Source organism: Oncorhynchus mykiss, chromosome 19 (assembly GCF_013265735.2).
Source record: "Oncorhynchus mykiss isolate Arlee chromosome 19, USDA_OmykA_1.1, whole genome shotgun sequence".
Lineage (NCBI taxonomy): Eukaryota > Metazoa > Chordata > Actinopteri > Salmoniformes > Salmonidae > Oncorhynchus > Oncorhynchus mykiss.
In genome coordinates this window covers 1,717,376-1,740,983 of record NC_048583.1, presented here as the reverse complement: position 1 = coordinate 1,740,983, position 23,608 = coordinate 1,717,376, and the positions used below count along the sequence as shown (strand labels likewise).

General features: G+C 40.3%; 61 non-coding genes across 61 annotated transcripts; all 61 read left to right on the top strand.

Moving 5' to 3' along the window:
• The first annotated feature begins 110 nt into the window (after positions 1-110).
• Positions 111-182, top strand: trnaq-cug. The gene has a single exon. It is a non-coding gene; the product is annotated as a tRNA-Gln (tRNA).
• A 467-nt stretch (positions 183-649) lies between these two features.
• Positions 650-721, top strand: trnaq-uug. Its single transcript has one exon. It is a non-coding gene; the product is annotated as a tRNA-Gln (tRNA).
• Positions 722-836: 115 nt separating this feature from the next.
• On the top strand, positions 837-908 carry trnaq-cug. Its single transcript has one exon. It is a non-coding gene; the product is annotated as a tRNA-Gln (tRNA).
• Positions 909-1,375: 467 nt separating this feature from the next.
• On the top strand, positions 1,376-1,447 carry trnaq-uug. Its single transcript has one exon. It is a non-coding gene; the product is annotated as a tRNA-Gln (tRNA).
• A 115-nt stretch (positions 1,448-1,562) lies between these two features.
• Positions 1,563-1,634, top strand: trnaq-cug. Its single transcript has one exon. It is a non-coding gene; the product is annotated as a tRNA-Gln (tRNA).
• A 467-nt stretch (positions 1,635-2,101) lies between these two features.
• Positions 2,102-2,173, top strand: trnaq-uug. Its single transcript has one exon. It is a non-coding gene; the product is annotated as a tRNA-Gln (tRNA).
• Positions 2,174-2,288: 115 nt separating this feature from the next.
• Positions 2,289-2,360, top strand: trnaq-cug. Its single transcript has one exon. It is a non-coding gene; the product is annotated as a tRNA-Gln (tRNA).
• Positions 2,361-2,827: 467 nt separating this feature from the next.
• On the top strand, positions 2,828-2,899 carry trnaq-uug. Its single transcript has one exon. It is a non-coding gene; the product is annotated as a tRNA-Gln (tRNA).
• A 115-nt stretch (positions 2,900-3,014) lies between these two features.
• Positions 3,015-3,086, top strand: trnaq-cug. The gene has a single exon. It is a non-coding gene; the product is annotated as a tRNA-Gln (tRNA).
• Positions 3,087-3,553: 467 nt separating this feature from the next.
• trnaq-uug lies at positions 3,554-3,625 on the top strand. Its single transcript has one exon. It is a non-coding gene; the product is annotated as a tRNA-Gln (tRNA).
• A 115-nt stretch (positions 3,626-3,740) lies between these two features.
• trnaq-cug lies at positions 3,741-3,812 on the top strand. The gene has a single exon. It is a non-coding gene; the product is annotated as a tRNA-Gln (tRNA).
• Positions 3,813-4,279: 467 nt separating this feature from the next.
• On the top strand, positions 4,280-4,351 carry trnaq-uug. Its single transcript has one exon. It is a non-coding gene; the product is annotated as a tRNA-Gln (tRNA).
• Positions 4,352-4,466: 115 nt separating this feature from the next.
• On the top strand, positions 4,467-4,538 carry trnaq-cug. The gene has a single exon. It is a non-coding gene; the product is annotated as a tRNA-Gln (tRNA).
• A 466-nt stretch (positions 4,539-5,004) lies between these two features.
• On the top strand, positions 5,005-5,076 carry trnaq-uug. The gene has a single exon. It is a non-coding gene; the product is annotated as a tRNA-Gln (tRNA).
• A 115-nt stretch (positions 5,077-5,191) lies between these two features.
• trnaq-cug lies at positions 5,192-5,263 on the top strand. The gene has a single exon. It is a non-coding gene; the product is annotated as a tRNA-Gln (tRNA).
• Positions 5,264-5,729: 466 nt separating this feature from the next.
• Positions 5,730-5,801, top strand: trnaq-uug. Its single transcript has one exon. It is a non-coding gene; the product is annotated as a tRNA-Gln (tRNA).
• Positions 5,802-5,916: 115 nt separating this feature from the next.
• Positions 5,917-5,988, top strand: trnaq-cug. Its single transcript has one exon. It is a non-coding gene; the product is annotated as a tRNA-Gln (tRNA).
• Positions 5,989-6,455: 467 nt separating this feature from the next.
• Positions 6,456-6,527, top strand: trnaq-uug. Its single transcript has one exon. It is a non-coding gene; the product is annotated as a tRNA-Gln (tRNA).
• Positions 6,528-6,642: 115 nt separating this feature from the next.
• trnaq-cug lies at positions 6,643-6,714 on the top strand. The gene has a single exon. It is a non-coding gene; the product is annotated as a tRNA-Gln (tRNA).
• A 466-nt stretch (positions 6,715-7,180) lies between these two features.
• trnaq-uug lies at positions 7,181-7,252 on the top strand. The gene has a single exon. It is a non-coding gene; the product is annotated as a tRNA-Gln (tRNA).
• A 522-nt stretch (positions 7,253-7,774) lies between these two features.
• Positions 7,775-7,846, top strand: trnaq-uug. The gene has a single exon. It is a non-coding gene; the product is annotated as a tRNA-Gln (tRNA).
• A 653-nt stretch (positions 7,847-8,499) lies between these two features.
• trnaq-uug lies at positions 8,500-8,571 on the top strand. The gene has a single exon. It is a non-coding gene; the product is annotated as a tRNA-Gln (tRNA).
• Positions 8,572-8,686: 115 nt separating this feature from the next.
• On the top strand, positions 8,687-8,758 carry trnaq-cug. Its single transcript has one exon. It is a non-coding gene; the product is annotated as a tRNA-Gln (tRNA).
• A 466-nt stretch (positions 8,759-9,224) lies between these two features.
• Positions 9,225-9,296, top strand: trnaq-uug. The gene has a single exon. It is a non-coding gene; the product is annotated as a tRNA-Gln (tRNA).
• Positions 9,297-9,411: 115 nt separating this feature from the next.
• trnaq-cug lies at positions 9,412-9,483 on the top strand. The gene has a single exon. It is a non-coding gene; the product is annotated as a tRNA-Gln (tRNA).
• A 467-nt stretch (positions 9,484-9,950) lies between these two features.
• On the top strand, positions 9,951-10,022 carry trnaq-uug. The gene has a single exon. It is a non-coding gene; the product is annotated as a tRNA-Gln (tRNA).
• Positions 10,023-10,137: 115 nt separating this feature from the next.
• On the top strand, positions 10,138-10,209 carry trnaq-cug. Its single transcript has one exon. It is a non-coding gene; the product is annotated as a tRNA-Gln (tRNA).
• A 467-nt stretch (positions 10,210-10,676) lies between these two features.
• trnaq-uug lies at positions 10,677-10,748 on the top strand. Its single transcript has one exon. It is a non-coding gene; the product is annotated as a tRNA-Gln (tRNA).
• Positions 10,749-10,863: 115 nt separating this feature from the next.
• trnaq-cug lies at positions 10,864-10,935 on the top strand. The gene has a single exon. It is a non-coding gene; the product is annotated as a tRNA-Gln (tRNA).
• A 466-nt stretch (positions 10,936-11,401) lies between these two features.
• trnaq-uug lies at positions 11,402-11,473 on the top strand. The gene has a single exon. It is a non-coding gene; the product is annotated as a tRNA-Gln (tRNA).
• A 653-nt stretch (positions 11,474-12,126) lies between these two features.
• On the top strand, positions 12,127-12,198 carry trnaq-uug. Its single transcript has one exon. It is a non-coding gene; the product is annotated as a tRNA-Gln (tRNA).
• A 115-nt stretch (positions 12,199-12,313) lies between these two features.
• On the top strand, positions 12,314-12,385 carry trnaq-cug. The gene has a single exon. It is a non-coding gene; the product is annotated as a tRNA-Gln (tRNA).
• Positions 12,386-12,851: 466 nt separating this feature from the next.
• trnaq-uug lies at positions 12,852-12,923 on the top strand. Its single transcript has one exon. It is a non-coding gene; the product is annotated as a tRNA-Gln (tRNA).
• Positions 12,924-13,038: 115 nt separating this feature from the next.
• On the top strand, positions 13,039-13,110 carry trnaq-cug. Its single transcript has one exon. It is a non-coding gene; the product is annotated as a tRNA-Gln (tRNA).
• A 466-nt stretch (positions 13,111-13,576) lies between these two features.
• Positions 13,577-13,648, top strand: trnaq-uug. The gene has a single exon. It is a non-coding gene; the product is annotated as a tRNA-Gln (tRNA).
• A 654-nt stretch (positions 13,649-14,302) lies between these two features.
• Positions 14,303-14,374, top strand: trnaq-uug. The gene has a single exon. It is a non-coding gene; the product is annotated as a tRNA-Gln (tRNA).
• Positions 14,375-15,026: 652 nt separating this feature from the next.
• trnaq-uug lies at positions 15,027-15,098 on the top strand. Its single transcript has one exon. It is a non-coding gene; the product is annotated as a tRNA-Gln (tRNA).
• A 112-nt stretch (positions 15,099-15,210) lies between these two features.
• Positions 15,211-15,282, top strand: trnaq-cug. The gene has a single exon. It is a non-coding gene; the product is annotated as a tRNA-Gln (tRNA).
• Positions 15,283-15,747: 465 nt separating this feature from the next.
• trnaq-uug lies at positions 15,748-15,819 on the top strand. The gene has a single exon. It is a non-coding gene; the product is annotated as a tRNA-Gln (tRNA).
• Positions 15,820-15,934: 115 nt separating this feature from the next.
• trnaq-cug lies at positions 15,935-16,006 on the top strand. The gene has a single exon. It is a non-coding gene; the product is annotated as a tRNA-Gln (tRNA).
• Positions 16,007-16,472: 466 nt separating this feature from the next.
• Positions 16,473-16,544, top strand: trnaq-uug. The gene has a single exon. It is a non-coding gene; the product is annotated as a tRNA-Gln (tRNA).
• Positions 16,545-16,659: 115 nt separating this feature from the next.
• trnaq-cug lies at positions 16,660-16,731 on the top strand. Its single transcript has one exon. It is a non-coding gene; the product is annotated as a tRNA-Gln (tRNA).
• Positions 16,732-17,197: 466 nt separating this feature from the next.
• Positions 17,198-17,269, top strand: trnaq-uug. The gene has a single exon. It is a non-coding gene; the product is annotated as a tRNA-Gln (tRNA).
• Positions 17,270-17,384: 115 nt separating this feature from the next.
• On the top strand, positions 17,385-17,456 carry trnaq-cug. Its single transcript has one exon. It is a non-coding gene; the product is annotated as a tRNA-Gln (tRNA).
• A 466-nt stretch (positions 17,457-17,922) lies between these two features.
• Positions 17,923-17,994, top strand: trnaq-uug. Its single transcript has one exon. It is a non-coding gene; the product is annotated as a tRNA-Gln (tRNA).
• A 115-nt stretch (positions 17,995-18,109) lies between these two features.
• On the top strand, positions 18,110-18,181 carry trnaq-cug. Its single transcript has one exon. It is a non-coding gene; the product is annotated as a tRNA-Gln (tRNA).
• Positions 18,182-18,630: 449 nt separating this feature from the next.
• trnaq-uug lies at positions 18,631-18,702 on the top strand. The gene has a single exon. It is a non-coding gene; the product is annotated as a tRNA-Gln (tRNA).
• A 115-nt stretch (positions 18,703-18,817) lies between these two features.
• On the top strand, positions 18,818-18,889 carry trnaq-cug. The gene has a single exon. It is a non-coding gene; the product is annotated as a tRNA-Gln (tRNA).
• Positions 18,890-19,355: 466 nt separating this feature from the next.
• trnaq-uug lies at positions 19,356-19,427 on the top strand. The gene has a single exon. It is a non-coding gene; the product is annotated as a tRNA-Gln (tRNA).
• A 115-nt stretch (positions 19,428-19,542) lies between these two features.
• trnaq-cug lies at positions 19,543-19,614 on the top strand. The gene has a single exon. It is a non-coding gene; the product is annotated as a tRNA-Gln (tRNA).
• Positions 19,615-20,080: 466 nt separating this feature from the next.
• trnaq-uug lies at positions 20,081-20,152 on the top strand. The gene has a single exon. It is a non-coding gene; the product is annotated as a tRNA-Gln (tRNA).
• Positions 20,153-20,267: 115 nt separating this feature from the next.
• Positions 20,268-20,339, top strand: trnaq-cug. Its single transcript has one exon. It is a non-coding gene; the product is annotated as a tRNA-Gln (tRNA).
• A 466-nt stretch (positions 20,340-20,805) lies between these two features.
• On the top strand, positions 20,806-20,877 carry trnaq-uug. The gene has a single exon. It is a non-coding gene; the product is annotated as a tRNA-Gln (tRNA).
• A 115-nt stretch (positions 20,878-20,992) lies between these two features.
• Positions 20,993-21,064, top strand: trnaq-cug. Its single transcript has one exon. It is a non-coding gene; the product is annotated as a tRNA-Gln (tRNA).
• A 449-nt stretch (positions 21,065-21,513) lies between these two features.
• On the top strand, positions 21,514-21,585 carry trnaq-uug. The gene has a single exon. It is a non-coding gene; the product is annotated as a tRNA-Gln (tRNA).
• Positions 21,586-21,700: 115 nt separating this feature from the next.
• trnaq-cug lies at positions 21,701-21,772 on the top strand. The gene has a single exon. It is a non-coding gene; the product is annotated as a tRNA-Gln (tRNA).
• A 466-nt stretch (positions 21,773-22,238) lies between these two features.
• On the top strand, positions 22,239-22,310 carry trnaq-uug. Its single transcript has one exon. It is a non-coding gene; the product is annotated as a tRNA-Gln (tRNA).
• Positions 22,311-22,425: 115 nt separating this feature from the next.
• On the top strand, positions 22,426-22,497 carry trnaq-cug. The gene has a single exon. It is a non-coding gene; the product is annotated as a tRNA-Gln (tRNA).
• A 169-nt stretch (positions 22,498-22,666) lies between these two features.
• Positions 22,667-22,738, top strand: trnaq-cug. Its single transcript has one exon. It is a non-coding gene; the product is annotated as a tRNA-Gln (tRNA).
• Positions 22,739-23,206: 468 nt separating this feature from the next.
• trnaq-uug lies at positions 23,207-23,278 on the top strand. Its single transcript has one exon. It is a non-coding gene; the product is annotated as a tRNA-Gln (tRNA).
• Positions 23,279-23,393: 115 nt separating this feature from the next.
• trnaq-cug lies at positions 23,394-23,465 on the top strand. The gene has a single exon. It is a non-coding gene; the product is annotated as a tRNA-Gln (tRNA).
• The last annotated feature ends 143 nt before the right edge of the window (positions 23,466-23,608 follow it).

Here is a 23,608-nt window from a genome sequence, read left to right as displayed (position 1 = left end):
TTTTTTGTGCTGAATTATTCACATGGCCAAACAATAATCTCATAATCTGCTGTTTATCCGGTGTACAAATGACAGGAAAATCGGAAGTCTACAATAATTACTCTGTATATGGTTCTATGGTGTAATGGTTAGCACTCAGGACTCTGAATCCTGCGATCCGAGTTCAAATCTCGGTAGGACCTACCTTGATTTTGCAGTGACACACTCCTCCCTTGTCAACTTTAAAATAGTTGTGCGTGAAAGAAACAAGTGGGTGGGAGTCGATAAGCACTCTTGTTACGCACGAATGGCTAGCCTACAGTAAATGCATACTATGAGTGCCTGGTAGTTGATACCGTTTCTGGCCAGACAATATTTGATCTGTTTTTCCGGTGAACCAAGGACAGTAAAATCTGAACCCGTCACAGAGTATTGAGTACAGGGTTCTATGCTGTAAAGGATATCACTCAGGACTCTGAATCCTACAATCCGAGTTTAAATCTTGGACGATCCTACCATGTCAATTAATTTGCCTCGTGGAACTAGAATATAGCTGTCCAAATATTGTTGTCAGTTGAAAGTATTTGCAACACGTGAAGGAACGACAGTCCGCTGTTGCTAATTAAACACAGATTTTTTTTTTTTCAATTTCCATGTGGATTTAGAATATGGTTCTATGGTGTAATGGTTAGCACTCTGGACTTTGAATCCAGTGATCCAAGTTCAAATCTCGGTAGAACCTTCCTATTTTTTGTGCTGAATTATTCACATGGCCAAACAATAATCTCATAATCTGCTGTTTATCCGGTGTACAAATGACAGGAAAATCGGAAGTCTACAGTAATTACTCTGTATAGGGTTCTATGGTGTAATGGTTAGCACTCAGGACTCTGAATCCTGCGATCCGAGTTCAAATCTCGGTAGGACCTACCTTGATTTTGCAGTGACACACTCCTCCCTTGTCAACTTTAAAATAGTTGTGCGTGAAAGAAACAAGTGGGTGGGAGTCGATAAGCACTCTTGTTACGCACGAATGGCTAGCCTACAGTAAATGCATACTATGAGTGCCTGGTAGTTGATACCGTTTCTGGCCAGACAATATTTGATCTGTTTTTCCGGTGAACCAAGGACAGTAAAATCTGAACCCGTCACAGAGTATTGAGTACAGGGTTCTATGCTGTAAAGGATATCACTCAGGACTCTGAATCCTACAATCCGAGTTTAAATCTTGGACGATCCTACCATGTCAATTAATTTGCCTCGTGGAACTAGAATATAGCTGTCCAAATATTGTTGTCAGTTGAAAGTATTTGCAACACGTGAAGGAACGACAGTCCGCTGTTGCTAATTAAACACAGATTTTTTTTTTTTCAATTTCCATGTGGATTTAGAATATGGTTCTATGGTGTAATGGTTAGCACTCTGGACTTTGAATCCAGTGATCCGAGTTCAAATCTCGGTAGAACCTTCCTATTTTTTGTGCTGAATTATTCACATGGCCAAACAATAATCTCATAATCTGCTGTTTATCCGGTGTACAAATGACAGGAAAATCAGAAGTCTACAGTAATTACTCTGTATAGGGTTCTATGGTGTAATGGTTAGCACTCAGGACTCTGAATCCTGCGATCCGAGTTCAAATCTCGGTAGGACCTACCTAGATTTTGCAGTGACACACTCCTCCCTTGTCAACTTTAAAATAGTTGTGCGTGAAAGAAACAAGTGGGTGGGAGTCGATAAGCACTCTTGTTACGCACGAATGGCTAGCCTACAGTAAATGCATACTATGAGTGCCTGGTAGTTGATACCGTTTCTGGCCAGACAATATTTGATCTGTTTTTCCGGTGAACCAAGGACAGTAAAATCTGAACCCGTCACAGAGTATTGAGTACAGGGTTCTATGCTGTAAAGGATATCACTCAGGACTCTGAATCCTACAATCCGAGTTTAAATCTTGGACGATCCTACCATGTCAATTAATTTGCCTCGTGGAACTAGAATATAGCTGTCCAAATATTGTTGTCAGTTGAAAGTATTTGCAACACGTGAAGGAACGACAGTCCGCTGTTGCTAATTAAACACAGATTTTTTTTTTTTCAATTTCCATGTGGATTTAGAATATGGTTCTATGGTGTAATGGTTAGCACTCTGGACTTTGAATCCAGTGATCCGAGTTCAAATCTCGGTAGAACCTTCCTATTTTTTGTGCTGAATTATTCACATGGCCAAACAATAATCTCATAATCTGCTGTTTATCCGGTGTACAAATGACAGGAAAATCGGAAGTCTACAATAATTACTCTGTATAGGGTTCTATGGTGTAATGGTTAGCACTCAGGACTCTGAATCCTGCGATCCGAGTTCAAATCTCGGTAGGACCTACCTTGATTTTGCAGTGACACACTCCTCCCTTGTCAACTTTAAAATAGTTGTGCGTGAAAGAAACAAGTGGGTGGGAGTCGATAAGCACTCTTGTTACGCACAAATGGCTAGCCTACGGTAAATGCATACTATGAGTGCCTGGTAGTTGATACCGTTTCTGGCCAGACAATATTTGATCTGTTTTTCCGGTGAACCAAGGACAGTAAAATCTGAACCCGTCACAGAGTATTGAGTACAGGGTTCTATGCTGTAAAGGATATCACTCAGGACTCTGAATCCTACAATCCGAGTTTAAATCTTGGACGATCCTACCATGTCAATTAATTTGCCTCGTGGAACTAGAATATAGCTGTCCAAATATTGTTGTCAGTTGAAAGTATTTGCAACACGTGAAGGAACGACAGTCCGCTGTTGCTAATTAAACACAGATTTTTTTTTTTTCAATTTCCATGTGGATTTAGAATATGGTTCTATGGTGTAATGGTTAGCACTCTGGACTTTGAATCCAGTGATCCGAGTTCAAATCTCGGTAGAACCTTCCTATTTTTTGTGCTGAATTATTCACATGGCCAAACAATAATCTCATAATCTGCTGTTTATCCGGTGTACAAATGACAGGAAAATCGGAAGTCTACAGTAATTACTCTGTATAGGGTTCTATGGTGTAATGGTTAGCACTCAGGACTCTGAATCCTGCGATCTGAGTTCAAATCTCAGCAGGACCTACCTTGATTTTGCAGTGACACACTCCTCCCTTGTCAACTTTAAAATAGTTGTGCGTGAAAGAAACAAGTGGGTGGGAGTCGATAAGCACTCTTGTTACGCACGAATGGCTAGCCTACGGTAAATGCATACTGTGAGTGCCTGGTAGTTGATACCGTTTCTGGCCAGACAATATTTGATCTGTTTTTCCGGTGAACCAAGGACAGTAAAATCTGAACCCGTCACAGAGTATTGAGTACAGGGTTCTATGCTGTAAAGGATATCACTCAGGACTCTGAATCCTACAATCCGAGTTTAAATCTTGGACGATCCTACCATGTCAATTAATTTGCCTCGTGGAACTAGAATATAGCTGTCCAAATATTGTTGTCAGTTGAAAGTATTTGCAACACGTGAAGGAACGACAGTCCGCTGTTGCTAATTAAACACAGATTTTTTTTTTTTCAATTTCCATGTGGATTTAGAATATGGTTCTATGGTGTAATGGTTAGCACTCTGGACTTTGAATCCAGTGATCCGAGTTCAAATCTCGGTAGAACCTTCCTATTTTTTGTGCTGAATTATTCACATGGCCATACAATAATCTCATAATCTGCTGTTTATCCGGTGTACAAATGACAGGAAAATCAGAAGTCTACAGTAATTACTCTGTATAGGGTTCTATGGTGTAATGGTTAGCACTCAGGACTCTGAATCCTGCGATCCGAGTTCAAATCTCGGTAGGACCTACCTAGATTTTGCAGTGACACACTCCTCCCTTGTCAACTTTAAAATAGTTGTGCGTGAAAGAAACAAGTGGGTGGGAGTCGATAAGCACTCTTGTTACGCACGAATGGCTAGCCTACAGTAAATGCATACTATGAGTGCCTGGTAGTTGATACCGTTTCTGGCCAGACAATATTTGATCTGTTTTTCCGGTGAACCAAGGACAGTAAAATCTGAACCCGTCACAGAGTATTGAGTACAGGGTTCTATGCTGTAAAGGATATCACTCAGGACTCTGAATCCTACAATCCGAGTTTAAATCTTGGACGATCCTACCATGTCAATTAATTTGCCTCGTGGAACTAGAATATAGCTGTCCAAATATTGTTGTCAGTTGAAAGTATTTGCAACACGTGAAGGAACGACAGTCCGCTGTTGCTAATTAAACACAGATTTTTTTTTTTTCAATTTCCATGTGGATTTAGAATATGGTTCTATGGTGTAATGGTTAGCACTCTGGACTTTGAATCCAGTGATCCGAGTTCAAATCTCGGTAGAACCTTCCTATTTTTTGTGCTGAATTATTCACATGGCCAAACAATAATCTCATAATCTGCTGTTTATCCGGTGTACAAATGACAGGAAAATCGGAAGTCTACAATAATTACTCTGTATAGGGTTCTATGGTGTAATGGTTAGCACTCAGGACTCTGAATCCTGCGATCCGAGTTCAAATCTCGGTAGGACCTACCTTGATTTTGCAGTGACACACTCCTCCCTTGTCAACTTTAAAATAGTTGTGCGTGAAAGAAACAAGTGGGTGGGAGTCGATAAGCACTCTTGTTACGCACAAATGGCTAGCCTACGGTAAATGCATACTATGAGTGCCTGGTAGTTGATACCGTTTCTGGCCAGACAATATTTGATCTGTTTTTCCGGTGAACCAAGGACAATAAAATCTGAACCCGTCACAGAGTATTGAGTACAGGGTTCTATGCTGTAAAGGATATCACTCAGGACTCTGAATCCTACAATCCGAGTTTAAATCTTGGACGATCCTACCATGTCAATTAATTTGCCTCGTGGAACTAGAATATAGCTGTCCAAATATTGTTGTCAGTTGAAAGTATTTGCAACACGTGAAGGAACGACAGTCCGCTGTTGCTAATTAAACACAGATTTTTTTTTTTCAATTTCCATGTGGATTTAGAATATGGTTCTATGGTGTAATGGTTAGCACTCTGGACTTTGAATCCAGTGATCCGAGTTCAAATCTCGGTAGAACCTTCCTATTTTTTGTGCTGAATTATTCACATGGCCAAACAATAATCTCATAATCTGCTGTTTATCCGGTGTACAAATGACAGGAAAATCGGAAGTCTACAGTAATTACTCTGTATAGGGTTCTATGGTGTAATGGTTAGCACTCAGGACTCTGAATCCTGCGATCTGAGTTCAAATCTCAGCAGGACCTACCTTGATTTTGTAGTGACACACTCCTCCCTTGTCAACTTTAAAATAGTTGTGCGTGAAAGAAACAAGTGGGTGGGAGTCGATAAGCACTCTTGTTACGCACGAATGGCTAGCCTACGGTAAATGCATACTGTGAGTGCCTGGTAGTTGATACCGTTTCTGGCCAGACAATATTTGATCTGTTTTTCCGGTGAACCAAGGACAGTAAAATCTGAACCCGTCACAGAGTATTGAGTACAGGGTTCTATGCTGTAAAGGTTATCACTCAGGACTCTGAATCCTACAATCCGAGTTTAAATCTTGGACGATCCTACCATGTCAATTAATTTGCCTCGTGGAACTAGAATATAGCTGTCCAAATATTGTTGTCAGTTGAAAGTATTTGCAACACGTGAAGGAACGACAGTCCACTGTTGCTAATTAAACACAGATTTTTTTTTTTCAATTTCCATGTGGATTTAGAATATGGTTCTATGGTGTAATGGTTAGCACTCTGGACTTTGAATCCAGTGATCCGAGTTCAAATCTCGGTAGAACCTTCCTATTTTTTGTGCTGAATTATTCACATGGCCAAACAATAATCTCATAATCTGCTGTTTATCCGGTGTACAAATGACAGGAAAATCAGAAGTCTACAGTAATTACTCTGTATAGGGTTCTATGGTGTAATGGTTAGCACTCAGGACTCTGAATCCTGCGATCCGAGTTCAAATCTCGGTAGGACCTACCTTGATTTTGCAGTGACACACTCCTCCCTTGTCAACTTTAAAATAGTTGTGCGTGAAAGAAACAAGTGGGTGGGAGTCGATAAGCACTCTTGTTACGCACGAATGGCTAGCCTACAGTAAATGCATACTATGAGTGCCTGGTAGTTGATACCGTTTCTGGCCAGACAATATTTGATCTGTTTTTCCGGTGAACCAAGGACAGTAAAATCTGAACCCGTCACAGAGTATTGAGTACAGGGTTCTATGCTGTAAAGGATATCACTCAGGACTCTGAATCCTACAATCCGAGTTTAAATCTTGGACGATCCTACCATGTCAATTAATTTGCCTCGTGGAACTAGAATATAGCTGTCCAAATATTGTTGTCAGTTGAAAGTATTTGCAACACGTGAAGGAACGACAGTCCGCTGTTGCTAATTAAACACAGATTTTTTTTTTTTCAATTTCCATGTGGATTTAGAATATGGTTCTATGGTGTAATGGTTAGCACTCTGGACTTTGAATCCAGTGATCCGAGTTCAAATCTCGGTAGAACCTTCCTATTTTTTGTGCTGAATTATTCACATGGCCAAACAATAATCTCATAATCTGCTGTTTATCCGGTGTACAAATGACAGGAAAATCGGAAGTCTACAATAATTACTCTGTATAGGGTTCTATGGTGTAATGGTTAGCACTCAGGACTCTGAATCCTGCGATCCGAGTTCAAATCTCGGTAGGACCTACCTTGATTTTGCAGTGACACACTCCTCCCTTGTCAACTTTAAAATAGTTGTGCGTGAAAGAAACAAGTGGGTGGGAGTCGATAAGCACTCTTGTTACGCACAAATGGCTAGCCTACGGTAAATGCATACTATGAGTGCCTGGTAGTTGATACCGTTTCTGGCCAGACAATATTTGATCTGTTTTTCCGGTGAACCAAGGACAGTAAAATCTGAACCCGTCACAGAGTATTGAGTACAGGGTTCTATGCTGTAAAGGATATCACTCAGGACTCTGAATCCTACAATCCGAGTTTAAATCTTGGACGATCCTACCATGTCAATTAATTTGCCTCGTGGAACTAGAATATAGCTGTCCAAATATTGTTGTCAGTTGAAAGTATTTGCAACACGTGAAGGAACGACAGTCCGCTGTTGCTAATTAAACACAGATTTTTTTTTTTCAATTTCCATGTGGATTTAGAATATGGTTCTATGGTGTAATGGTTAGCACTCTGGACTTTGAATCCAGTGATCCGAGTTCAAATCTCGGTAGAACCTTCCTATTTTTTGTGCTGAATTATTCACATGGCCAAACAATAATCTCATAATCTGCTGTTTATCCGGTGTACAAACACACTCCTCCCTTGTCAACTTTAAAATAGTTGTGCGTGAAAGAAACAAGTGGGTGGGAGTCGATAAGCACTCTTGTTACGCACGAATGGCTAGCCTACGGTAAATGCATACTGTGAGTGCCTGGTAGTTGATACCGTTTCTGGCCAGACAATATTTGATCTGTTTTTCCGGTGAACCAAGGACAGTAAAATCTGAACCCGTCACAGAGTATTGAGTACAGGGTTCTATGCTGTAAAGGTTATCACTCAGGACTCTGAATCCTACAATCCGAGTTTAAATCTTGGACGATCCTACCATGTCAATTAATTTGCCTCGTGGAACTAGAATATAGCTGTCCAAATATTGTTGTCAGTTGAAAGTATTTGCAACACGTGAAGGAACGACAGTCCACTGTTGCTAATTAAACACAGATTTTTTTTTTTCAATTTCCATGTGGATTTAGAATATGGTTCTATGGTGTAATGGTTAGCACTCTGGACTTTGAATCCAGTGATCCAAGTTCAAATCTTGGTAGAACCTTCCTATTTTTTGTGCTGAATTATTCACATGGCCAAACAATAATCTCATAATCTGCTGTTTATCCGGTGTACAAATGACAGGAAAATCAGAAGTCTACAGTAATTACTCAGTATAGGGTTCTATGGTGTAATGGTTAGCACTCAGGACTCTGAATCCTGCGATCCGAGTTCAAATCTCAGCAGGACCTACCTTGATTTTGCAGTGACACACTCCTCCCTTGTCAACTTTAAAATAGTTGTGCGTGAAAGAAACAAGTGGGTGGGAGTCGATAAGCACTCTTGTTACGCACGAATGGCTAGCCTACGGTAAATGCATACTATGAGTGCCTGGTAGTTGATACCGTTTCTGGCCAGACAATATTTGATCTGTTTTTCCGGTGAACCAAGGACAGTAAAATCTGAACCCGTCACAGAGTATTGAGTACAGGGTTCTATGCTGTAAAGGTTATCACTCAGGACTCTGAATCCTACAATCCGAGTTTAAATCTTGGACGATCCTACCATGTCAATTAATTTGCCTCGTGGAACTAGAATATAGCTGTCCAAATATTGTTGTCAGTTGAAAGTATTTGCAACACGTGAAGGAACGACAGTCCACTGTTGCTAATTAAACACAGATTTTTTTTTTTCAATTTCCATGTGGATTTAGAATATGGTTCTATGGTGTAATGGTTAGCACTCTGGACTTTGAATCCAGTGATCCGAGTTCAAATCTCGGTAGAACCTTCCTATTTTTTGTGCTGAATTATTCACATGGCCAAACAATAATCTCATAATCTGCTGTTTATCCGGTGTACAAATGACAGGAAAATCGGAAGTCTACAGTAATTGCTCTGTATAGGGTTCTATGGTGTAATGGTTAGCACTCAGGACTCTGAATCCTGCGATCTGAGTTCAAATCTCAGCAGGACCTATCTTGATTTTGCAGTGACACACTCCTCCCTTGTCAACTTTAAAATAGTTGTGCGTGAAAGAAACAAGTGGGTGGGAGTCGATAAGCACTCTTGTTACGCACAAATGGCTAGCCTACGGTAAATGCATACTATGAGTGCCTGGTAGTTGATACCGTTTCTGGTCAGACAATATTTTATCTGTTTTTCCGGTGAACCAAGGACAGTAAAATCTGAACCCGTCACAGAGTATTGAGTACAGGGTTCTATGCTGTAAAGGATATCTCAGGACTCTGAATCCTACAATCCGAGTTTAAATCTTGGACGATCCTACCATGTCAATTAATTTGCCTCGTGGAACTCGAATATAGCTGTCCAAATATTGTTGTCAGTTGAAAGTATTTGCAACACGTGAAGGAACGACAGTCCGCTGTTGCTAATTAAACGCAGAATTATTTTTTTTTCAATTTCCATGTTGATTTAGAATATGGTTCTATGGTGTAATGGTTAGCACTCTGGACTTTGAATCCAGTGATCCGAGTTCAAATCTCGGTAGAACCTTCCTATTTTTTGTGCTGAATTATTCACATGGCCAACCAATAATCTCATAATCTGCTGTTTATCCGGTGTACAAATTACATGAAAATCAGAAGTCTACAATAATTACGCTGTATAGGGTTCTATGGTGTAATGGTTAGCACTCAGGACTCTGAATCCTGCGATCCGAGTTCAAATCTCGGTAGGACCTACCTTGATTTTGCAGTGACACACTCCTCCCTTGTCAACTTTAAAATAGTTGTGCGTGAAAGAAACAAGTGGGTGGGAGTCGATAAGCACTCTTGTTACGCACGAATGGCTAGCCTACAGTAAATGCATACTATGAGTGCCTGGTAGTTGATACCGTTTCTGGCCAGACAATATTTGATCTGTTTTTCCGGTGAACCAAGGACAGTAAAATCTGAACCCGTCACAGAGTATTGAATACAGGGTTCTATGCTGTAAAGGATATCACTCAGGACTCTGAATCCTACAATCCGAGTTTAAATCTTGGACGATCCTACCATGTCAATTAATTTGCCTCGTGGAACTAGAATATAGCTGTCCAAATATTGTTGTCAGTTGAAAGTATTTGCAACACGTGAAGGAACGACAGTCCGCTGTTGCTAATTAAACACAGATTTTTTTTTTTTCAATTTCCATGTTGATTTAGAATATGGTTCTATGGTGTAATGGTTAGCACTCTGGACTTTGAATCCAGTGATCCGAGTTCAAATCTCGGTAGAACCTTCCTATTTTTTGTGCTGAATTATTCACATGGCCAAACAATAATCTCATAATCTGCTGTTTATCCGGTGTACAAATGACAGGAAAATCGGAAGTCTACAATAATTACTCTGTATAGGGTTCTATGGTGTAATGGTTAGCACTCAGGACTCTGAATCCTGCGATCCGAGTTCAAATCTCGGTAGGACCTACCTTGATTTTGCAGTGACACACTCCTCCCTTGTCAACTTTAAAATAGTTGTGCGTGAAAGAAACAAGTGGGTGGGAGTCGATAAGCACTCTTGTTACGCACAAATGGCTAGCCTACGGTAAATGCATACTATGAGTGCCTGGTAGTTGATACCGTTTCTGGCCAGACAATATTTGATCTGTTTTTCCGGTGAACCAAGGACAGTAAAATCTGAACCCGTCACAGAGTATTGAGTACAGGGTTCTATGCTGTAAAGGATATCACTCAGGACTCTGAATCCGAAAATCCGAGTTTAAATCTTGGACGATCCTACCATGTCAATTAATTTGCCTCGTGGAACTAGAATATAGCTGTCCAAATATTGTTGTCAGTTGAAAGTATTTGCAACACGTGAAGGAACGACAGTCCGCTGTTGCTAATTAAACACAGATTTTTTTTTTTTCAATTTCCATGTGGATTTAGAATATGGTTCTATGGTGTAATGGTTAGCACTCTGGACTTTGAATCCAGTGATCCGAGTTCAAATCTCGGTAGAACCTTCCTATTTTTTGTGCTGAATTATTCACATGGCCAAACAATAATCTCATAATCTGCTGTTTATCCGGTGTACAAATGACAGGAAAATCGGAAGTCTACAGTAATTACTCTGTATAGGGTTCTATGGTGTAATGGTTAGCACTCAGGACTCTGAATCCTGCGATCTGAGTTCAAATCTCAGCAGGACCTACCTTGATTTTGCAGTGACACACTCCTCCCTTGTCAACTTTAAAATAGTTGTGCGTGAAAGAAACAAGTGGGTGGGAGTCGATAAGCACTCTTGTTACGCACGAATGGCTAGCCTACGGTAAATGCATACTGTGAGTGCCTGGTAGTTGATACCGTTTCTGGCCAGACAATATTTGATCTGTTTTTCCGGTGAACCAAGGACAGTAAAATCTGAACCCGTCACAGAGTATTGAGTACAGGGTTCTATGCTGTAAAGGTTATCACTCAGGACTCTGAATCCTACAATCCGAGTTTAAATCTTGGACGATCCTACCATGTCAATTAATTTGCCTCGTGGAACTAGAATATAGCTGTCCAAATATTGTTGTCAGTTGAAAGTATTTGCAACACGTGAAGGAACGACAGTCCACTGTTGCTAATTAAACACAGATTTTTTTTTTTCAATTTCCATGTGGATTTAGAATATGGTTCTATGGTGTAATGGTTAGCACTCTGGACTTTGAATCCAGTGATCCAAGTTCAAATCTTGGTAGAACCTTCCTATTTTTTGTGCTGAATTATTCACATGGCCAAACAATAATCTCATAATCTGCTGTTTATCCGGTGTACAAATGACAGGAAAATCAGAAGTCTACAGTAATTACTCTGTATAGGGTTCTATGGTGTAATGGTTAGCACTCAGGACTCTGAATCCTGCGATCCGAGTTCAAATCTCAGCAGGACCTACCTTGATTTTGCAGTGACACACTCCTCCCTTGTCAACTTTAAAATAGTTGTGCGTGAAAGAAACAAGTGGGTGGGAGTCGATAAGCACTCTTGTTACGCACGAATGGCTAGCCTACGGTAAATGCATACTATGAGTGCCTGGTAGTTGATACCGTTTCTGGCCAGACAATATTTGATCTGTTTTTCCGGTGAACCAAGGACAGTAAAATCTGAACCCGTCACAGAGTATTGAGTACAGGGTTCTATGCTGTAAAGGTTATCACTCAGGACTCTGAATCCTACAATCCGAGTTTAAATCTTGGACGATCCTACCATGTCAATTAATTTGCCTCGTGGAACTAGAATATAGCTGTCCAAATATTGTTGTCAGTTGAAAGTATTTGCAACACGTGAAGGAACGACAGTCCACTGTTGCTAATTAAACACAGATTTTTTTTTTTCAATTTCCATGTGGATTTAGAATATGGTTCTATGGTGTAATGGTTAGCACTCTGGACTTTGAATCCAGTGATCCGAGTTCAAATCTCGGTAGAACCTTCCTATTTTTTGTGCTGAATTATTCACATGGCCAAACAATAATCTCATAATCTGCTGTTTATCCGGTGTACAAATGACAGGAAAATCGGAAGTCTACAGTAATTGCTCTGTATAGGGTTCTATGGTGTAATGGTTAGCACTCAGGACTCTGAATCCTGCGATCTGAGTTCAAATCTCAGCAGGACCTATCTTGATTTTGCAGTGACACACTCCTCCCTTGTCAACTTTAAAATAGTTGTGCGTGAAAGAAACAAGTGGGTGGGAGTCGATAAGCACTCTTGTTACGCACGAATGGCTAGCCTACGGTAAATGCATACTATGAGTGCCTGGTAGTTGATACCGTTTCTGGCCAGACAATATTTGATCTGTTTTTCCGGTGAACCAAGGACAGTAAAATCTGAACCCGTCACAGAGTATTGAGTACAGGGTTCTATGCTGTAAAGGTTATCACTCAGGACTCTGAATCCTACAATCCGAGTTTAAATCTTGGACGATCCTACCATGTCAATTAATTTGCCTCGTGGAACTAGAATATAGCTGTCCAAATATTGTTGTCAGTTGAAAGTATTTGCAACACGTGAAGGAACGACAGTCCACTGTTGCTAATTAAACACAGATTTTTTTTTTTCAATTTCCATGTGGATTTAGAATATGGTTCTATGGTGTAATGGTTAGCACTCTGGACTTTGAATCCAGTGATCCGAGTTCAAATCTCGGTAGAACCTTCCTATTTTTTGTGCTGAATTATTCACATGGCCAAACAATAATCTCATAATCTGCTGTTTATCCGGTGTACAAATGACAGGAAAATCGGAAGTCTACAGTAATTACTCTGTATAGGGTTCTATGGTGTAATGGTTAGCACTCAGGACTCTGAATCCTGCGATCTGAGTTCAAATCTCAGCAGGACCTACCTCGATTTTGCAGTGACACACTCCTCCCTTGTCAACTTTAAAATAGTTGTGCGTGAAAGAAACAAGTGGGTGGGAGTCGATAAGCACTCTTGTTACGCACGAATGGCTAGCCTACGGTAAATGCATACTGTGAGTGCCTGGTAGTTGATACCGTTTCTGGCCAGACAATATTTGATCTGTTTTTCCGGTGAACCAAGGACAGTAAAATCTGAACCCGTCACAGAGTATTGAGTACAGGGTTCTATGCTGTAAAGGTTATCACTCAGGACTCTGAATCCTACAATCCGAGTTTAAATCTTGGACGATCCTACCATGTCAATTAATTTGCCTCGTGGAACTAGAATATAGCTGTCCAAATATTGTTGTCAGTTGAAAGTATTTGCAACACGTGAAGGAACGACAGTCCACTGTTGCTAATTAAACACAGATTTTTTTTTTTCAATTTCCATGTGGATTTAGAATATGGTTCTATGGTGTAATGGTTAGCACTCTGGACTTTGAATCCAGTGATCCGAGTTCAAATCTCGGTAGAACCTTCCTATTTTTTGTGCTGAATTATTCACATGGCCAAACAATAATCTCATAATCTGCTGTTTATCCGGTGTACAAATGACAGGAAAATCGGAAGTCTACAGTAATTACTCTGTATAGTGTTCTATGGTGTAATGGTTAGCACTCAGGACTCTGAATCCTGCGATCCTAGTTCAAATCTCGGTAGGACCTACCTTGATTTTGCAGTGACACACTCCTCCCTTGTCAACTTTAAAATAGTTGTGAGTGAAAGAAACAAGTGGGTGGGAGTCGATAAGCACTCTTGTTACGCACGAATGGCTAGCCTACGGTAAATGCATACTATGAGTGCCTGGTAGTTGATACCGTTTCTGGCCAGACAATATTTGATCTGTTTTTCCGGTGAACCAAGGACAGTAAAATCTGAACCCGTCACAGAGTATTGAGTACAGGGTTCTATGCTGTAAAGGATATCACTCAGGACTCTGAATCCGAAAATCCGAGTTTAAATCTTGGACGATCCTACCATGTCAATTAATTTGCCTCGTGGAACTAGAATATAGCTGTCCAAATATTGTTGTCAGTTGAAAGTATTTGCAACACGTGAAGGAACGACAGTCCACTGTTGCTAATTAAACACAGATTTTTTTTTTTTCAATTTCCATGTGGATTTAGAATATGGTTCTATGGTGTAATGGTTAGCACTCTGGACTTTGAATCCAGTGATCCGAGTTCAAATCTTGGTAGAACCTTCCTATTTTTTGTGCTGAATTATTCACATGGCCAAACAATAATCTCATAATCTGCTGTTTATCCGGTGTACAAATGACAGGAAAATCGGAAGTCTACAGTAATTACTTTGTATAGGGTTCTATGTGTAATGGTTAGCACTCAGGACTCTGAATCCTGCGATCCGAGTTCAAATCTCGGTAGGACCTACCTTGATTTTGCAGTGACACACTCCTCCCATGTCAACTTTAAAATAGTTGTGCGTGAAAGAAACAAGTGGGTGGGAGTCGATAAGCACTCTTGTTACGCACGAATGGCTAGCCTACGGTAAATGCATAGTATGAGTGCCTGGTAGTTGATACCGTTTCTGGCCAGACAATATTTGATCTGTTTTTCCGGTGAACCAAGGACAGTAAAATCTGAACCCGTCACAGAGTATTGAGTACAGGGTTCTATGCTGTAAAGGTTATCACTCAGGACTCTGAATCCTACAATCCGAGTTTAAATCTTGGACGATCCAACCATGTCAATTAAATTGCCTCGTGGAACTAGAATATAGCTGTCCAAATATTGTTGTCAGTTGAAAGTATTTGCAACACGTGAAGGAACGACAGTCCACTGTTGCTAATTAAACACAGATTTTTTTTTTTCAATTTCCATGTGGATTTAGAATATGGTTCTATGGTGTAATGGTTAGCACTCTGGACTTTGAATCCTGTGTTCCGAGTTCAAATCTCGGTAGAACCTTCCTATTTTTTGTGCTGAATTATTCACATGGCCAAACAATAATCTCATAATCTGCTGTTTATCCGGTGTACAAATGACAGGAAAATCGGAAGTCTACAGTTACTCTGTATAGGGTTCTATGGTGTAATGGTTAGCACTCAGGACTCTGAATCCTGCGATCCGAGTTCAAATCTCGGTAGGACCTACCTAGATTTTGCAGTGACACACTCCTCCCTTGTCAACTTTAAAATAGTTGTGTGTGAAAGAAACAAATGGGTGGGAGTCGATAAGCACTCTTGTTACGCACGAATGGCTAGCCTACGGTAAATGCATACTATGAGTGCCTGGTAGTTGATACCGTTTCTGGCCAGACAATATTTGATCTGTTTTTCCGGTGAACCAAGGACAGTAAAATCTGAACCCGTCACAGAGTATTGAGTACAGGGTTCTATGCTGTAAAGGATATCACTCAGGACTCTGAATCCTACAATCCAAGTTTAAATCTTGGACGATCCTACCATGTCAATTAATTTGCCTCGTGGAACTAGAATATAGCTGTCCAAATATTGTTGTCAGTTGAAAGTATTTGCAACACGTGAAGGAACAACAGTCCACTGTTGCTAATTAAACACAGATTTTTTTTTTCAATTTCCATGTGGATGTAGAATATGGTTCTATGGTGTAATGGTTAGCACTCTGGACTTTGAATCCAGTGATCCGAGTTCAAATCTCGGTAGAACCTTCCTATTTTTTGTGCTGAATTATTCACATGGCCAACCAATAATCTCATAATCTGCTGTTTATCCGGTGTACAAATGACATGAAAATCGGAAGTCTACAATAATTACTCTGTATAGGGTTCTATGGTGTAATGGTTAGCACTCAGGACTCTGAATCCTGCGATCTGAGTTCAAATCTCGGTAGGACCTACCTTGATTTTGCAGTGACACACTCCTCCCTTGTCAACTTTAAAATAGTTGTGAGTGAAAGAAACAAGTGGGTGGGAGTCGATAAGCACTCTTGTTACGCACGAATGGCTAGCCTACGGTAAATGCATACTATGAGTGCCTGGTAGTTGATACCGTTTCTGGCCAGACAATATTTGATCTGTTTTTCCGGTGAACCAAGGACAGTAAAATCTGAACCCGTCACAGAGTATTGAGTACAGGGTTCTATGCTGTAAAGGATATCACTCAGGACTCTGAATCCGAAAATCCGAGTTTAAATCTTGGACGATCCTACCATGTCAATTAATTTGCCTCGTGGAACTAGAATATAGCTGTCCAAATATTGTTGTCAGTTGAAAGTATTTGCAACACGTGAAGGAACAACAGTCCACTGTTGCTAATTAAACACAGATTTTTTTTTTTCAATTTCCATGTGGATTTAGAATATGGTTCTATGGTGTAATGGTTAGCACTCTGGACTTTGAATCCAGTGATCCGAGTTCAAATCTCGGTAGAACCTTCCTATTTTTTGTGCTGAATTATTCACATGGCCAACCAATAATCTCATAATCTGCTGTTTATCCGGTGTACAAATGACATGAAAATCGGAAGTCTACAATAATTACTCTGTATAGGGTTCTATGGTGTAATGGTTAGCACTCAGGACTCTGAATCCTGCGATCCGAGTTCAAATCTCGGTAGGACCTACCTTGATTTTGCAGTGACACACTCCTCCCTTGTCAACTTTAAAATAGTTGTGAGTGAAAGAAACAAGTGGGTGGGAGTCGATAAGCACTCTTGTTACGCACAAATGGCTAGCCTACGGTAAATGCATACTATGAGTGCCTGGTAGTTGATACCGTTTCTGGCCAGACAATATTTGATCTGTTTTTCCGGTGAACCAAGGACAGTAAAATCTGAACCCGTCACAGAGTATTGAGTACAGGGTTCTATGCTGTAAAGGATATCACTCAGGACTCTGAATCCTACAATCCGAGTTTAAATCTTGGACGATCCTACCATGTCAATTAATTTGCCTCGTGGAACTAGAATATAGCTGTCCAAATATTGTTGTCAGTTGAAAGTATTTGCAACACGTGAAGGAACAACAGTCCACTGTTGCTAATTAAACACAGATTTTTTTTTTTCAATTTCCATGTGGATTTAGAATATGGTTCTATGGTGTAATGGTTAGCACTCTGGACTTTGAATCCAGTGATCCGAGTTCAAATCTCGGTAGAACCTTCCTATTTTTTGTGCTGAATTATTCACATGGCCAACCAATAATCTCATAATCTGCTGTTTATCCGGTGTACAAATGACATGAAAATCGGAAGTCTACAATAATTAGTCTGTATAGGGTTCTATGGTGTAATGGTTAGCACTCAGGACTCTGAATCCTGCGATCAGAGTTCAAATCTCGGTAGGACCTACCTTGATTTTGCAGTGACACACTCCTCCCTTGTCAACTTTAAAATAGTTGTGCGTGAAAGAAACAAGTGGGTGGGAGTCGATAAGCACTCGTTACGCACGAATGGCTAGCCTACGGTAAATGCATACTATGAGTGCCTGGTAGTTGATACCGTTTCTGGCCAGACAATATTTGATCTGTTTTTCCGGTGAACCAAGGACAGTAAAATCTGAACCCGTCACAGAGTATTGAGTACAGGGTTCTATGCTGTAAAGGATATCACTCAGGACTCTGAATCCTACAATCCGAGTTTAAATCTTGGACGATCCTACCATGTCAATTAATTTGCCTCGTGGAACTAGAATATAGCTGTCCAAATATTGTTGTCAGTTGAAAGTATTTGCAACACGTGAAGGAACGACAGTCCACTGTTGCTAATTAAACACAGAATTATTTTTTTTTCAATTTCCATGTTGATTTAGAATATGGTTCTATGGTGTAATGGTTAGCACTCTGGACTTTGAATCCAGTGATCCGAGTTCAAATCTCGGTAGAACCTTCGTATTTTTTGTGCTGAATTATTCACATGGCCAACCAATAATCTCATAATCTGCTGTTTATCCGGTGTACAAATGACAGGAAAATCGGAAGTCTACAGTAATTAATCTGTATAGGGTTCTATGGTGTAATGGTTAGCACTCAGGACTCTGAATCCTGCGATCCGAGTTCAAATCTCGGTAGGACCTACCTTGATTTTGCAGTGACACCCTTGTCAACTTTAAAATAGTTGTGCGTGAAAGAAACAAGTCGATAAGCACTCTTGTTACGCACGAATGGCTAGCCTACGGTAAATGCATACTATGAGTGCCTGGTAGTTGATACCGTTTCTGGCCAGACAATATTTGATCTGTTTTTCCGGTGAACCAAGGACAGTAAAATCTGAACCCGTCACAGAGTATTGAGTACAGGGTTCTATGCTGTAAAGGATATCACTCAGGACTCTGAATCCTACAATCCGAGTTTAAATCTTGGACGATCCTACCATGTCAATTAATTTGCCTCGTGGAACTAGAATATAGCTGTCCAAATATTGTTGTCAGTTGAAAGTATTTGCAACACGTGAAGGAACAACAGTCCACTGTTGCTAATTAAACACAGATTTTTTTTTTTCAATTTCCATGTGGATTTAGAATATGGTTCTATGGTGTAATGGTTAGCACTCTGGACTTTGAATCCAGTGATCCGAGTTCAAATCTCGGTAGAACCTTCCTATTTTTTGTGCTGAATTATTCACATGGCCAACCAATAATCTCATAATCTGCTGTTTATCCGGTGTACAAATGACATGAAAATCGGAAGTCTACAATAATTACTCTGTATAGGGTTCTATGGTGTAATGGTTAGCACTCAGGACTCTGAATCCTGCGATCTGAGTTCAAATCTCGGTAGGACCTACCTTGATTTTGCAGTGACACACTCCTCCCTTGTCAACTTTAAAATAGTTGTGAGTGAAAGAAACAAGTGGGTGGGAGTCGATAAGCACTCTTGTTACGCACGAATGGCTAGCCTACGGTAAATGCATACTATGAGTGCCTGGTAGTTGATACCGTTTCTGGCCAGACAATATTTGATCTGTTTTTCCGGTGAACCAAGGACAGTAAAATCTGAACCCGTCACAGAGTATTGAGTACAGGGTTCTATGCTGTAAAGGATATCACTCAGGACTCTGAATCCGAAAATCCGAGTTTAAATCTTGGACGATCCTACCATGTCAATTAATTTGCCTCGTGGAACTAGAATATAGCTGTCCAAATATTGTTGTCAGTTGAAAGTATTTGCAACACGTGAAGGAACAACAGTCCACTGTTGCTAATTAAACACAGATTTTTTTTTTTCAATTTCCATGTGGATTTAGAATATGGTTCTATGGTGTAATGGTTAGCACTCTGGACTTTGAATCCAGTGATCCGAGTTCAAATCTCGGTAGAACCTTCCTATTTTTTGTGCTGAATTATTCACATGGCCAACCAATAATCTCATAATCTGCTGTTTATCCGGTGTACAAATGACATGAAAATCGGAAGTCTACAATAATTACTCTGTATAGGGTTCTATGGTGTAATGGTTAGCACTCAGGACTCTGAATCCTGCGATCCGAGTTCAAATCTCGGTAGGACCTACCTTGATTTTGCAGTGACACACTCCTCCCTTGTCAACTTTAAAATAGTTGTGAGTGAAAGAAACAAGTGGGTGGGAGTCGATAAGCACTCTTGTTACGCACAAATGGCTAGCCTACGGTAAATGCATACTATGAGTGCCTGGTAGTTGATACCGTTTCTGGCCAGACAATATTTGATCTGTTTTTCCGGTGAACCAAGGACAGTAAAATCTGAACCCGTCACAGAGTATTGAGTACAGGGTTCTATGCTGTAAAGGATATCACTCAGGACTCTGAATCCTACAATCCGAGTTTAAATCTTGGACGATCCTACCATGTCAATTAATTTGCCTCGTGGAACTAGAATATAGCTGTCCAAATATTGTTGTCAGTTGAAAGTATTTGCAACACGTGAAGGAACAACAGTCCACTGTTGCTAATTAAACACAGATTTTTTTTTTTCAATTTCCATGTGGATTTAGAATATGGTTCTATGGTGTAATGGTTAGCACTCTGGACTTTGAATCCAGTGATCCGAGTTCAAATCTCGGTAGAACCTTCCTATTTTTTGTGCTGAATTATTCACATGGCCAACCAATAATCTCATAATCTGCTGTTTATCCGGTGTACAAATGACATGAAAATCGGAAGTCTACAATAATTAGTCTGTATAGGGTTCTATGGTGTAATGGTTAGCACTCAGGACTCTGAATCCTGCGATCAGAGTTCAAATCTCGGTAGGACCTACCTTGATTTTGCAGTGACACACTCCTCCCTTGTCAACTTTAAAATAGTTGTGCGTGAAAGAAACAAGTGGGTGGGAGTCGATAAGCACTCGTTACGCACGAATGGCTAGCCTACGGTAAATGCATACTATGAGTGCCTGGTAGTTGATACCGTTTCTGGCCAGACAATATTTGATCTGTTTTTCCGGTGAACCAAGGACAGTAAAATCTGAACCCGTCACAGAGTATTGAGTACAGGGTTCTATGCTGTAAAGGATATCACTCAGGACTCTGAATCCTACAATCCGAGTTTAAATCTTGGACGATCCTACCATGTCAATTAATTTGCCTCGTGGAACTAGAATATAGCTGTCCAAATATTGTTGTCAGTTGAAAGTATTTGCAACACGTGAAGGAACGACAGTCCACTGTTGCTAATTAAACACAGAATTATTTTTTTTTCAATTTCCATGTTGATTTAGAATATGGTTCTATGGTGTAATGGTTAGCACTCTGGACTTTGAATCCAGTGATCCGAGTTCAAATCTCGGTAGAACCTTCGTATTTTTTGTGCTGAATTATTCACATGGCCAACCAATAATCTCATAATCTGCTGTTTATCCGGTGTACAAATGACAGGAAAATCGGAAGTCTACAGTAATTAATCTGTATAGGGTTCTATGGTGTAATGGTTAGCACTCAGGACTCTGAATCCTGCGATCCGAGTTCAAATCTCGGTAGGACCTACCTTGATTTTGCAGTGACACCCTTGTCAACTTTAAAATAGTTGTGCGTGAAAGAAACAAGTCGATAAGCACTCTTGTTACGCACGAATGGCTAGCCTACGGTAAATGCATACTATGAGTGCCTGGTAGTTGATACCGTTTCTGGCCAGACAATATTTGATCTGTTTTTCCGGTGAACCAAGGACAGTAAAATCTGAACCCGTCACAGAGTATTGAGTACAGGGTTCTATGCTGTAAAGGATATCACTCAGGACTCTGAATCCTACAATCCGAGTTTAAATCTTGGACGATCCTACCATGTCAATTAATTTGCCTCGTGGAACTAGAATATAGCTGTCCAAATATTGTTGTCAGTTGAAAGTATTTGCAACACGTGAAGGAACAACAGTCCACTGTTGCTAATTAAACACAGATTTTTTTTTTTCAATTTCCATGTGGATTTAGAATATGGTTCTATGGTGTAATGGTTAGCACTCTGGACTTTGAATCCAGTGATCCGAGTTCAAATCTCGGTAGAACCTTCCTATTTTTTGTGCTGAATTATTCACATGGCCAACCAATAATCTCATAATCTGCTGTTTATCCGGTGTACAAATGACATGAAAATCGGAAGTCTACAATAATTAGTCTGTATAGGGTTCTATGGTGTAATGGTTAGCACTCAGGACTCTGAATCCTGCGATCAGAGTTCAAATCTCGGTAGGACCTACCTTGATTTTGCAGTGACACACTCCTCCCTTGTCAACTTTAAAATAGTTGTGCGTGAAAGAAACAAGTGGGTGGGAGTCGATAAGCACTCGTTACGCACGAATGGCTAGCCTACGGTAAATGCATACTATGAGTGCCTGGTAGTTGATACCGTTTCTGGCCAGACAATATTTTATCTGTTTTTCCGGTGAACCAAGGACAGTAAAATCTGAACCCGTCACAGAGTATTGAGTACAGGGTTCTATGCTGTAAAGGATATCACTCAGGACTCTGAATCCTACAATCCGAGTTTAAATCTTGGACGATCCTACCATGTCAATTAATTTGCCTCGTGGAACTAGAATATAGCTGTCCAAATATTGTTGTCAGTTGAAAGTATTTGCAACACGTGAAGGAACGACAGTCCACTGTTGCTAATTAAACACAGAATTATTTTTTTTTCAATTTCCATGTTGATTTAGAATATGGTTCTATGGTGTAATGGTTAGCACTCTGGACTTTGAATCCAGTGATCCGAGTTCAAATCTCGGTAGAACCTTCGTATTTTTTGTGCTGAATTATTCACATGGCCAACCAATAATCTCATAATCTGCTGTTTATCCGGTGTACAAATGACAGGAAAATCGGAAGTCTACAGTAATTAATCTGTATAGGGTTCTATGGTGTAATGGTTAGCACTCAGGACTCTGAATCCTGCGATCCGAGTTCAAATCTCGGTAGGACCTACCTTGATTTTGCAGTGACACCCTTGTCAACTTTAAAATAGTTGTGCGTGAAAGAAACAAGTCGATAAGCACTCTTGTTACGCACGAATGGCTAGCCTACGGTAAATGCATACTATGAGTGCCTGGTAGTTGATACCGTTTCTGGCCAGACAATATTTGATCTGTATAGGGTTCTATGGTGTAATGGTTAGCACTCAGGACTCTGAATCCTGCGATCCGAGTTCAAATCTCGGTAGGACCTACCTAGATTTTGCAGTGACACACTCCTCCCTTGTCAACTTTAAAATAGTTGTGCGTGAAAGAAACAAGTGGGTGGGAGTCGATAAGCACTCTTGTTACGCACGAATGGCTAGCCTACGGTAAATGCATACTGTGAGTGCCTGGTAGTTGATACCGTTTCTGGCCAGACAATATTTGATCTGTTTTTCCGGTGAACCAAGGACAGTAAAATCTGAACCCGTCACAGAGTATTGAGTACAGGGTTCTATGCTGTAAAGGTTATCACTCAGGACTCTGAATCCTACAATCCGAGTTTAAATCTTGGACGATCCTACCATGTCAATTAATTTGCCTCGTGGAACTAGAATATAGCTGTCCAAATATTGTTGTCAGTTGAAAGTATTTGCAACACGTGAAGGAACGACAGTCCGCTGTTGCTAATTAAACGCAGAATTATTTTTTTTTCAATTTCCATGTTGATTTAGAATATGGTTCTATGGTGTAATGGTTAGCACTCTGGACTTTGAATCCAGTGATCCGAGTTCAAATCTCGGTAGAACCTTCCTATTTTTTGTGCTGAATTATTCACATGGCCAAACAATAATCTCATAATCTGCTGTTTATCCGGTGTACAAATGACATGAAAATCAGAAGTCTACAATAATTACTCTGTATAGGGTTCTATGGTGTAATGGTTAGCACTCAGGACTCTGAATCCTGCGATCTGAGTTCAAATCTCGGTAGGACCTACCTAGATTTTGCAGTGACACACTCCTCCCTTGTCAACTTTAAAATAGTTGTGCGTGAAAGAAACAAGTGGGTGGGAGTCGATAAGCACTCTTGTTACGCACGAATGGCTAGCCTACGGTAAATGCATACTATGAGTGCCTGG